The sequence below is a fragment of the Dendropsophus ebraccatus genome, chromosome 2 (assembly GCF_027789765.1).
Source record: "Dendropsophus ebraccatus isolate aDenEbr1 chromosome 2, aDenEbr1.pat, whole genome shotgun sequence".
NCBI lineage: Eukaryota > Metazoa > Chordata > Amphibia > Anura > Hylidae > Dendropsophus > Dendropsophus ebraccatus.
In genome coordinates this window covers 40266929-40276731 of record NC_091455.1, presented here as the reverse complement: position 1 = coordinate 40276731, position 9803 = coordinate 40266929, and the positions used below count along the sequence as shown (strand labels likewise).

At 55.6% G+C, this 9803-nt stretch overlaps 1 protein-coding gene across 1 annotated transcript in view; it reads left to right on the top strand.

Annotated features, from left to right (window-relative positions):
- Positions 1-3041: 3041 nt before the first annotated feature.
- The window catches only part of WWP1 (WW domain containing E3 ubiquitin protein ligase 1), a 78911-nt gene continuing 72149 nt past the window's right edge, over positions 3042-9803 (top strand). The window contains exon 1 of the mRNA XM_069957398.1: positions 3042-3165. The gene's annotated coding sequence lies outside the window, so the exon portion shown is untranslated. The remainder of the gene's footprint in view (positions 3166-9803) is intronic.

Here is a 9803-nt window from a genome sequence, read left to right as displayed (position 1 = left end):
GATTTATCAAACATGGTGTAAAGTGAACCTGGCTCAGTTGCCCCTAGCAACCAATCAGATTCCACCTTTCATTTTCCAAAGAGTCTGTGAGGAATGAAAGGTGGCATCTGATTGGTTGCTAGGGGCAACTGAGCCAGTTTCACTTTACACCAGTTTGATAAATCTCCCCAAATGTCACCTGTACACACATGGTAAGTACCTCCTATTTCTCACATTCTACATTCTACCTCTGGTGCAGTGGTGATTAGTGCAAAAGAACACTGCAGAGACACCATCACATGTCTCGACATTAGTAAGCTAGCCAGACCTTCCTCCGGGAAGGAACAACCAAACCAAGGAATGTCTGCAATCAATAAATCCACCCAAGCAAGGTATCCATCCACAGACAGCTGTTTCGGGGGATTTTCCCCTCATCAGTGTGGAGTAGGATTCTGGCTAGTGGGAGCTGTCTGTGGATGGATGTCTTGCTTGGGTGGTTTCCTTGATTCCTTTGCTTGGTTGTTCCTTCCCGGAGGAAGGTCTGGCTAGTTCACTGACGTCGAGACATGTGATGGTGTCTCTGCAGTGTTCTTTTGCATATTTGATTTCCCAGGGGGTAATGTTCTAGAATACACTGACGTCGAGACACGTGATGGGGTCTCTGCGGTGTTTTGGTTGATCTCCCTGAGGTCAACCAGCGTCCTCTTGCATGCACTTACTAGTCATTGCCCCCACTAGCCAGAATCCTACTCCACACTGATGAGGGGCAAATACCCCGAAAAAGCTGTCTGTGGATGGATGTCTTGCTTGGGTGGTTTCCTTGATTTCTTGGCTTGGTTGTTCCTTCCCGGAGGAAGGTCTGGCTAGTTCACTGACGTCGAGACATGTGATGGTGTCTCTGCAGTGTTCTTTTTCATATTTGATTTCCCAGGGGGCAATGTTCTAGAATACACTGACGTCGAGACACATGATGGTGTCTTTGCGGTGTTTTGGTTGATGTCCCTGAGGTCAACCAGCGTCCTTTTGCAGTGGTGAGTAGAAACACCTTGTTCACGCTTGGTGGCCGCTTTCTCTGCCGGCAGTGTCTGCGGGCTTAAGGGGGCCCTTGGGGTTTTGTCCTGTGACATTGGGGTTGCAGGGCCATTCCGTGTCCTCTCTTCCCTGCTTGTGCTCGATTTGTGGGGTTGGCGGTCGCTGACCGGCACAGTGTTGATTTAGTGTAGGGACTGCAGGTGGTACATGAGGCAATATGGTTTGATCAAATTATATAGCAACATCCTGGCGTTGATTCTTAAATGTAGCCGAGAGGCATTAGTGTCAGCCATAGGTGTGATGTACAGCCCATCATCAGGGTCTCCACTCAGGGATGATATTTTTCCTATTTGAAAATTAAAAAGAACATTCTTAGTGGTCAAACCAAAGCCCCCAGCAGCCCCACATCACACCATTAGTAATACATAAATGCTTATCAAACCCCACGTGCCCCGGAGGTCTCTGTTACTAAGCAGCGGATGGCACATAGTCAGGCTGCTGCTCAGCAAACAGTGCCGCTAACCAGAATCCACTATGGAGTGTGACAGACTCTCTGATGACCCGCAGCCATCTCTGCTATCTAATATACATCTATACCCCCTTAGGGTGGGTTCAGACTACGGAATCCGCATGGATAAATTTCGGCGGATTCCATAGCTCGTACGCATTCACGGCCGCGCACCTCTCCGCTGTGCCATAGACACCATTCTATGGACGGGCGGATTCCGCATTCCGACGAAAGAATTGACATGTCACTTTTTTGGGCGGATAGCGGAATCGGCCCACCCATAGAATGGTGTCTATGGAGCTGGCAGAAAGGCGCTCGGCCGTGAGCCCGTACTAGCGACAGAATCAGCCAGAATTTATCCATGCGGATTCCGTAGTCTGAATCCACCCTTACATTGTCTTCCCTAGGATCAGAAGGCGTTAGGTAATGTAGAGGTAGGACCGTGTATAAGGCCCCATTAGCTTTATGGTTCAGGGCCATGTTCGACGCATAATCCTATATAGAAGAAACATAGAAACATAGTCACCCATAGCTGCAGATCCAAAGCCATCCACAACCTGCAAGCAGCAGCAAGGACCCCTTCATACGGATATGTGAAAGGGGACTAAGGCTGCTACAGTGGCTGGGATCAGGGCTAACTCCGATCTTGGCCTTGGATCACATGGTCACCACCAAACAAACTGCAGAAACTGTCCAAAAGGTACATTACAATCAATGAGTTTGGAGAGCCGCATATAATGGAGTCTATAGAGGCGGTGGAGGGAAGCGGGAGAACGAGGGGACGAGCGGCGGATTCTGCATGGAGTATTCAGCGAGAATTACTCTGTGTGCATATACCCTAAGGTAATGAGTCAGGCTCATAATGTGAGGGTGGTATTACACGGAACGATTATCGTTCGAAAAATAGTTAAATCGTTCGAATTTGAACGATTATCGTTTAGTGTAATAGCAGATGATTAAACGACAAATCGGTTGTTTAATAGAATTTGGACCGATTTTTATCGTTGATTGTTCGCTTATCGTTCACATGTGATAAGACGTCTGGGGTAGCAGCGGTGAACTCAATAACGATCATCGTTCCGTGTAATTGGGTGAACGATTTCAGGTCGTTCACCATGGCGGTCGTTTGAGTTCGTTTATCGTTGATCGTCGAAAAATCGCTTCATGTGTATGAACCTGACTCTTTCACTGACACTGAGTGGTTAGCCAGTACCTTGAGCTGTGGCTTCAAGGGGCTGCCTTAAAGTGTCAGTGCATGTTGGGAGTTGTAGTTCTGCAACAGCTGTAGAAAAGTTGTCGAACACTGCCTTCCAGGACGTCCTATGTGAGCCCAGGTAGAAGGAACGCTTCCCCATGTAATGCTGCAGCACGGCGGTGACCACCCTGCGAACTCCCGGCTAACCAGCGCCGGCCGACAACTGTAACACCGCTGACGTCACACATCCCAGGAGGCGGTCGTTCTCATAGGACAGTGGGCGGTGACGTCAGGTGGGTGTTCCCTGGGAGATGTGTCAGGGGCGGGGCCTGGGCGGAGCTCTGTGATGGCCGCAGAGGTGCTGGGAGAGGGGAGAGTGTGAGGCGGACGGCAGCGGGGAGAAGAGCAGGACGGCCCGGCTACGGGAGGCCGAGGACGGGACATCTGCCCGGTACGTGTTGTGCTGAGCGGTGATTGGATGAGCGCGGTGACCCTGGTGACTGTCGGTGCACAGCCGGCTCCCTGCCCGAGCCTCATCCATCTTGTGTTCGGCTGTCTCCCCCCTCTGGAGATCACACACCCTTTGTACGGCGCTGCCTGTACTGTCTCATTCTTCTAGGCTGCTGGTCTCCTCCAGTGACACTCAGGGGCGCTGTGCTGGGGTCTAGGTACTGTGCAGCTGCTGGCTGACCCCTGACCACTGCCTGTGCCTCATACCCCCTGCCTGTGCCTCATACCTACTGCCTGTGCCCCCATACCCAGTGCTGGGTGCCCCATACCCCCTGCCTGTGCCCCATACCTACAGCCTGTGCCCCCATACCCAGTGCTGGGTGCCCCATACCCCCTGCCTGTGCCCCATACCTACAGCCTGTGCCCCCATACCCAGTGCTGGGTGCCCCATACCCCCTGCCTGTGCCCCATACCTACTGCCTGTGCCTCATACCTACTGCCTGTGCCCCATACCTACTGCCTGTGCCTCATACCTACTGCCTGTGCCCCATACCTACTGCCTGTGCCCCATACCTACTGCCTGTGCCCCCATACCTACTGCCTGTGCCCCCATACCCACTGCCTGTGCCCCATACCTACTGCCTGTGCCTCATACCTACTGCCTGTGCCCCATACCTACTGCCTGTGCCTCATACCTACTGCCTGTGCCCCATACCTACTGCCTGTGCCCCATACCTACTGCCTGTGCCTCATACCTACTGCCTGTGCCCCCATACCCCCTGCCTGTGCCCCCATACCCCCTGCCTGTGCCCCATACCCCCTGCCTGTGCCCCCATACCCCCTGCCTGTGCCCCCATACCCCCTGCCTGTGCCCCCATACCCCCTGCCTGTGCCCCCATACCCCCTGCCTGTGCCCCCATACCCCCTGCCTGTGCCCCCATACCTACTGCCTGTGCCCCATACCTACTGCCTGTGCCTCATACCCCCTGCCTGTGCCCCCATACCCGCTGCAGGGTGCCCCATACCTACTGCCTGTGCCCCCATACCCTCTGCCTGTGCCCCCTACCCCCTGCCTGTGCCCCCATACCTACTGCCTGTGCCCCATACCTACTGCCTGTGCCCCATACCTAGTACCGGGTGCCCCATACCCAGTGCCGGGTGCCCCATACCCACTGCCTGTACTACCTGGTGCTTCATACCCACTACCTGGTGCCTCATACCCGCTGCCTGTGCCCCATACCCTCTGCCTGTACTGCCGGGTGCCCCATATCCACTGCCGGGTGCCCCATATCCACTGCCGGGTGCCCCATATCCACTGCCGGGTGCCCCATATCCACTGCCGGGTGCCCCATATCCACTGCCGGGTGCCCCATATCCACTGCCGGGTGCCCCATATCCACTGCCGGGTGCCCCATAACAACTGCCGGGTGCCCCATATCCACTGCCGGGTGCCCCATATCCACTGCCGGGTGCCCCATATCCACTGCCGGGTGCCCCATATCCACTGCCGGGTGCCCCATATCCACTGCCGGGTGCCCCATACTCACTGCCGGGTGCCCCATACCTACTGCCTGTACTGCCAGGTGCCCCATACCCGCTGCCTTTACTGCCAGGTGCCCCATACCTGCTGCCTGTGTTGCCAGGTGCCCCATACCAACTGCCTGTGTCGCTGGATGCCCTTGTCTGTGAGTTGTTGTGTGCCCTCTGCTTGCCACCTGTGTCTCTGGTTGCCTTGTGACTAAAGCCTGTGTCATTGGGTGGCTCGTGCCGACCATTGGTGTGCCACTTGCCCATCTTGCACTCTGCCTGTGTAGTCACCTTACTGATGCCTGGTGCCTAACCTGTGCCCACTGTGTGTAATTGTCCATCCTATGCCCACCTATAACATATAGCACTGCCTAACCTGTTCCTGCCACCTGTGCCCATCTAGTGTCACCACTGCTCCTTGACCAAAGCTTGAGTGTTGTCACCTGTGGCGTCATCTGACCTCTTCCAGCCTCCGTTGATGCCACCTGTGCCAGCACTGCCTCTGTCAGTGACCTTCCTGGTGGACACCACTATGTAGAGCTCAGGTAGTATGTAGTATGTTCTCAGTATTTGTACCCAGTACCAGGAGAGGAGCAGAGAGTGAGGAAAACTACCATGGAAGGAATAGGAAGAGCTGAGTATATGGCAGAACTCTCCACCACCCTGGGGTGCCCGGTGCCGGCGGGCCCCTGCAGTGTAGCGAGGCTGTTGGTGTACAGCAGCTGTAGTCCACAGTGTGACCTGGGCCGGATCTCCTCGCCCTTTGTTGTCCTGTCTCTGTTGTGTCTCTGGGCCCCTCTTTCATCTCCTCTCTCTCGCAGTATGCGGCCCCCTCCTTGTAGACCCTCGGTGGGATTTCTTTCGCTTCCTCTGTACACACAGAGCTTACAGTACAGGGATCATGTGGGCTCCTAATCCGGGACACGGGGCCCCACGCTCACAACTTGTGCTGTACACATGTCCTGTGTCTGATCCCCTGGATGTAGACGCTGCGGGGTCCCTGTGTCTGGGAGCAGTGTGCTGCGGGGTCCCTGTGTCTGGGAGCAGTGTGCTGCGGGGTCCCTGTGTATGGGAGCAGTGTGCTGCGGGGTCCCTGTGTATGGGAGCGGTGTGCTGCGGGGTCCCTGTGTATGGGAGCGGTGTGCTGCGGGGTCCCTGTGTATGGGAGCGGTGTGCTGCGGAGTCCCTGTGTCTGGGAGCGGTGTGCTGCGGGGTCCCTGTGTATGGGAGCGGTGTGCTGCGGGGTCCCTGTGTATGGGAGCAGTGTGCTGCGGGGTCCCTGTGTATGGGAGCAGTGTGCTGCGGGGTCCCTGTGTCTGGGAGCAGTGTGCTGCGGGGTCCCTGTGTATGGGAGCAGTGTGCTGCGGGGTCCCTGTGTATGGGAGCAGTGTGCTGCGGGGTCCCTGTGTATGGGAGCAGTGTGCTGCGGGGTCCCTGTGTCTGGGAGCAGTGTGCTGCGGGGTCCCTGTGTATGGGAGCAGTGTGCTGCGGGGTCCCTGTGTCTGGGAGCAGTGTGCTGCGGGGTCCCTGTGTCTGGGAGCAGTGTGCTGCGGGGTCCCTGTGTCTGGGAGCAGTGTGCTGCGGGGTCCCTGTGTCTGGGAGCAGTGTGCTGCGGGGTCCCTGTGTCTGGGAGCAGTGTGCTGCGGGGTCCCTGTGTCTGGGAGCAGTGTGCTGCGGGGTCCCTGTGTCTGGGAGCAGTGTGCTGCGGGGTCCCTGTGTCTGGGAGCAGTGTGCTGCGGGGTCCCTGTGTCTGGGAGCAGTGTGCTGCGGGGTCCCTGTGTCTGGGAGCAGTGTGCTGCGGGGTCCCTGTGTCTGGGAGCAGTGTGCTGCGGGGTCCCTGTGTCTGGGAGGGAGCAGTGTGCTGCGGGGTCCCTGTGTCTGGGAGCAGTGTGCTGCGGGGTCCCTGTGTCTGGGAGCAGTGTGCTGCGGGGTCCCTGTGTCTGGGAGCAGTGTGCTGCGGGGTCCCTGTGTCTGGGAGCAGTGTGCTGCGGGGTCCCTGTGTCTGGGAGGGAGCAGTGTGCTGCGGGGTCCCTGTGTCTGGGAGCAGTGTGCTGCGGGGTCCCTGTGTCTGGGAGCAGTGTGCTGCGGGGTCCCTGTGTCTGGGAGCAGTGTGCTGCGGGGTCCCTGTGTCTGGGAGCAGTGTGCTGCGGGGTCCCTGTGTCTGGGAGCAGTGTGCTGCGGGGTCCCTGTGTCTGGGAGCAGTGTGCTGCGGGGTCCCTGTGTCTGGGAGCAGTGTGCTGCGGGGTCCCTGTGTCTGGGAGCAGTGTGCTGCGGGGTCCCTGTGTCTGGGAGCAGTGTGCTGCGGGGTCCCTGTGTCTGGGAGCAGTGTGCTGCGGGGTCCCTGTGTCTGGGAGCAGTGTGCTGCGGGGTCCCTGTGTCTGGGAGCAGTGTGCTGCGGGGTCCCTGTGTCTGGGAGCAGTGTGCTGCGGGGTCCCTGTGTCTGGGAGCAGTGTGCTGCGGGGTCCCTGTGTCTGGGAGCAGTGTGCTGCGGGGTCCCTGTGTCTGGGAGCAGTGTGCTGCGGGGTCCCTGTGTCTGGGAGCAGTGTGCTGCGGGGTCCCTGTGTCTGGGAGCAGTGTGCTGCGGGGTCCCTGTGTCTGGGAGCAGTGTGCTGCGGGGTCCCTGTGTCTGGGAGCAGTGTGCTGCGGGGTCCCTGTGTCTGGGAGCAGTGTGCTGCGGGGTCCCTGTGTCTGGGAGCAGTGTGCTGCGGGGTCCCTGTGTCTGGGAGCAGTGTGCTGCGGGGTCCCTGTGTCTGGGAGCAGTGTGCTGCGGGGTCCCTGTGTCTGGGAGCAGTGTGCTGCGGGGTCCCTGTGTCTGGGAGCAGTGTGCTGCGGGGTCCCTGTGTCTGGGTGGTGGATGCTGCGGGGTCCCTGTGTATGGGAGCAGTGTGCTGCGGGGTCCCTGTGTGCGGGTGGTGGGTGCTGCGAGGTCCTGGTGTCTGGGATCCTGCTGGTGTCTCGGCAGCTATAGATACCAGTGTGTGCCAGCTCCCGGTGATGCATTTCCTGGCAGTCTCTTGTATAGTCGGTCCCGTCACCTGTACGAGGCTTCCGCCTTACACTTCCTCTCAGCTCTGACTCTTTCTGTTCTCGCTGCTCTAGGAATAACTTTCACATCGATCTGTAGGAAATGTTACTGGCAAATATTGACTTGTGTATATACGCCATATATTACAGGGTATACACCATATATTACAGGGTATACACCATATATTACAGGGTATACGCCATATATTACAGGGTATACGCCATATAGTACAGGGTATACGCCATATAGTACAGGGTATACGCCATATAGTACAGGGTATACGCCATATATTACAGGGTATACGCCATATATTACAGGGTATACGCCATATATTACATGGTATACGCCATATATTACAGGGTATACACCGTTACAAGGTATACACCGTTACAAGGTATACGCCATATATTACAGGGTATACACCATATATTACAGGGTATACGCCATATATTACAGGGTATACACCGTTACAGGGTATACACCATATATTACAGGGCATATTACAGGGTATACGCCATATATTACAGGGTATACACCGTTACAGGGTATAAAGCCTTAAAGTGTCGTTTAAATTTTTTTGCAGAAATCTATAGTACAGTAGAAACTTTGTTATTGGGTTTATTAGCCGAAAATGCATTTCTATCATGGAAAAGCAGTTTGAAGCTCTCCCCCCTGTCTTTGTGGTTCTCTTATGGAGAGGGGAGGGGTGGAGGGAGATGGGTGGAGGCACCAAAACAGGGCAACAAAGAGTTAATTTACAGCTACATCACCGGGCTATCTCCTCTGAGGTAAGCACTGACCTCTCTGACCTTTGAATACCGGCTTTCACACAGGTCCAGCTGTGTAATCCTTTGTTCTCTGCTCTCTGCTGCCGACTAATCTCCCCCCTCCCCTCTCCATAGAACAGACAGGGCTCAGCTGATGTAAAAGAGTCGGGATTTCCTGATAATGAGCAGTGAATGAGAGAGAGGGGGGGGGGGGGAACCTGGGGAAAGTTTCTTAAAATCGCCTGTACTATTGATTACTGAAAAAAAAAAATGAAATGACCGTGACACTTGACTTTAAGGGGTTCTCTGCGTTGGACAGTCCCTTGTAGTGCGTCCTCCTGTTGAGACCCTAGCATCAGCTGTCTTCAGTAAGGGCCCTATCTAACAAAGCGATTAGCGGCAGTATGTGACAGATTTCCGGACGTTCTGGCCAATAATCCTTCATTATCTGTGTGTGTAATAGCACAGGCAAGGAGTGGGGACCGCGGAGGAAGCCAGTGCTGACCTGACAGGTCGCCACTCCCTTCCTCCTCCTAACCGCGCCATGTAATATGTCCCCTAATTGTTCAGTTTCCCTGCAGCGCCTCCGCAGGGGGACCTGAGTATTACAGTGTTTATTCAATTCTGTGGGTGTTAGGTGTAATTCAAGACGGAAGGCGAGACCCTCTTCAGCGCTGCTCTCTATTGTGGACATAAAGATCCTGCACCCACAGTGAGTGACCTTCCTTAGTGAGTTTGCTTGAAGGTTATTTGCCACCATTTTTCCTATATATGGAAATAAATAGAGAAGTAACTCTGCGACTAGCTTCCCCCGTTTAGTGTACGCAGCTCCTGTGTGCCAGGTTGGTGCAGCTCTATGATTACAGACAAATAAACCCTGTCTGATCCTGCAGCCTGGCTCCCCACCCGCTTATTACTGACAGCGGCCTCTGTGGTCCGAGCCCATCAGGCTTCCTCCTAAGTCTCTGACACGTCTGTCACATGAGGAGCCTGATGTATAGTCTGCACCCGTCTCCTAGTGTCAGGTGGAAAACTAGTCACAGATCTAAAGCAGGGAAGGGGAACCTGTGGCCTCACAGCTGTTGCAAAACCACAGTTCCCATCATGCCTGGTACAGCTTTGGAGCTTTGAAGGCAACCATAAAGCTGATGTGCCCCTCTGTGAAAATCATTTCTATAGAGAATGAATGGGGCAGCAGCTGCACAAGGATACACCATCGCTTTACCAGTCCTATGTCCTTAGTGGTGACGACGGTTGTACGTCCTTAGCGGTGACGACGGTTGTACGTCCTTAGCGGTGACGACGGTTGTACGTCCTTAG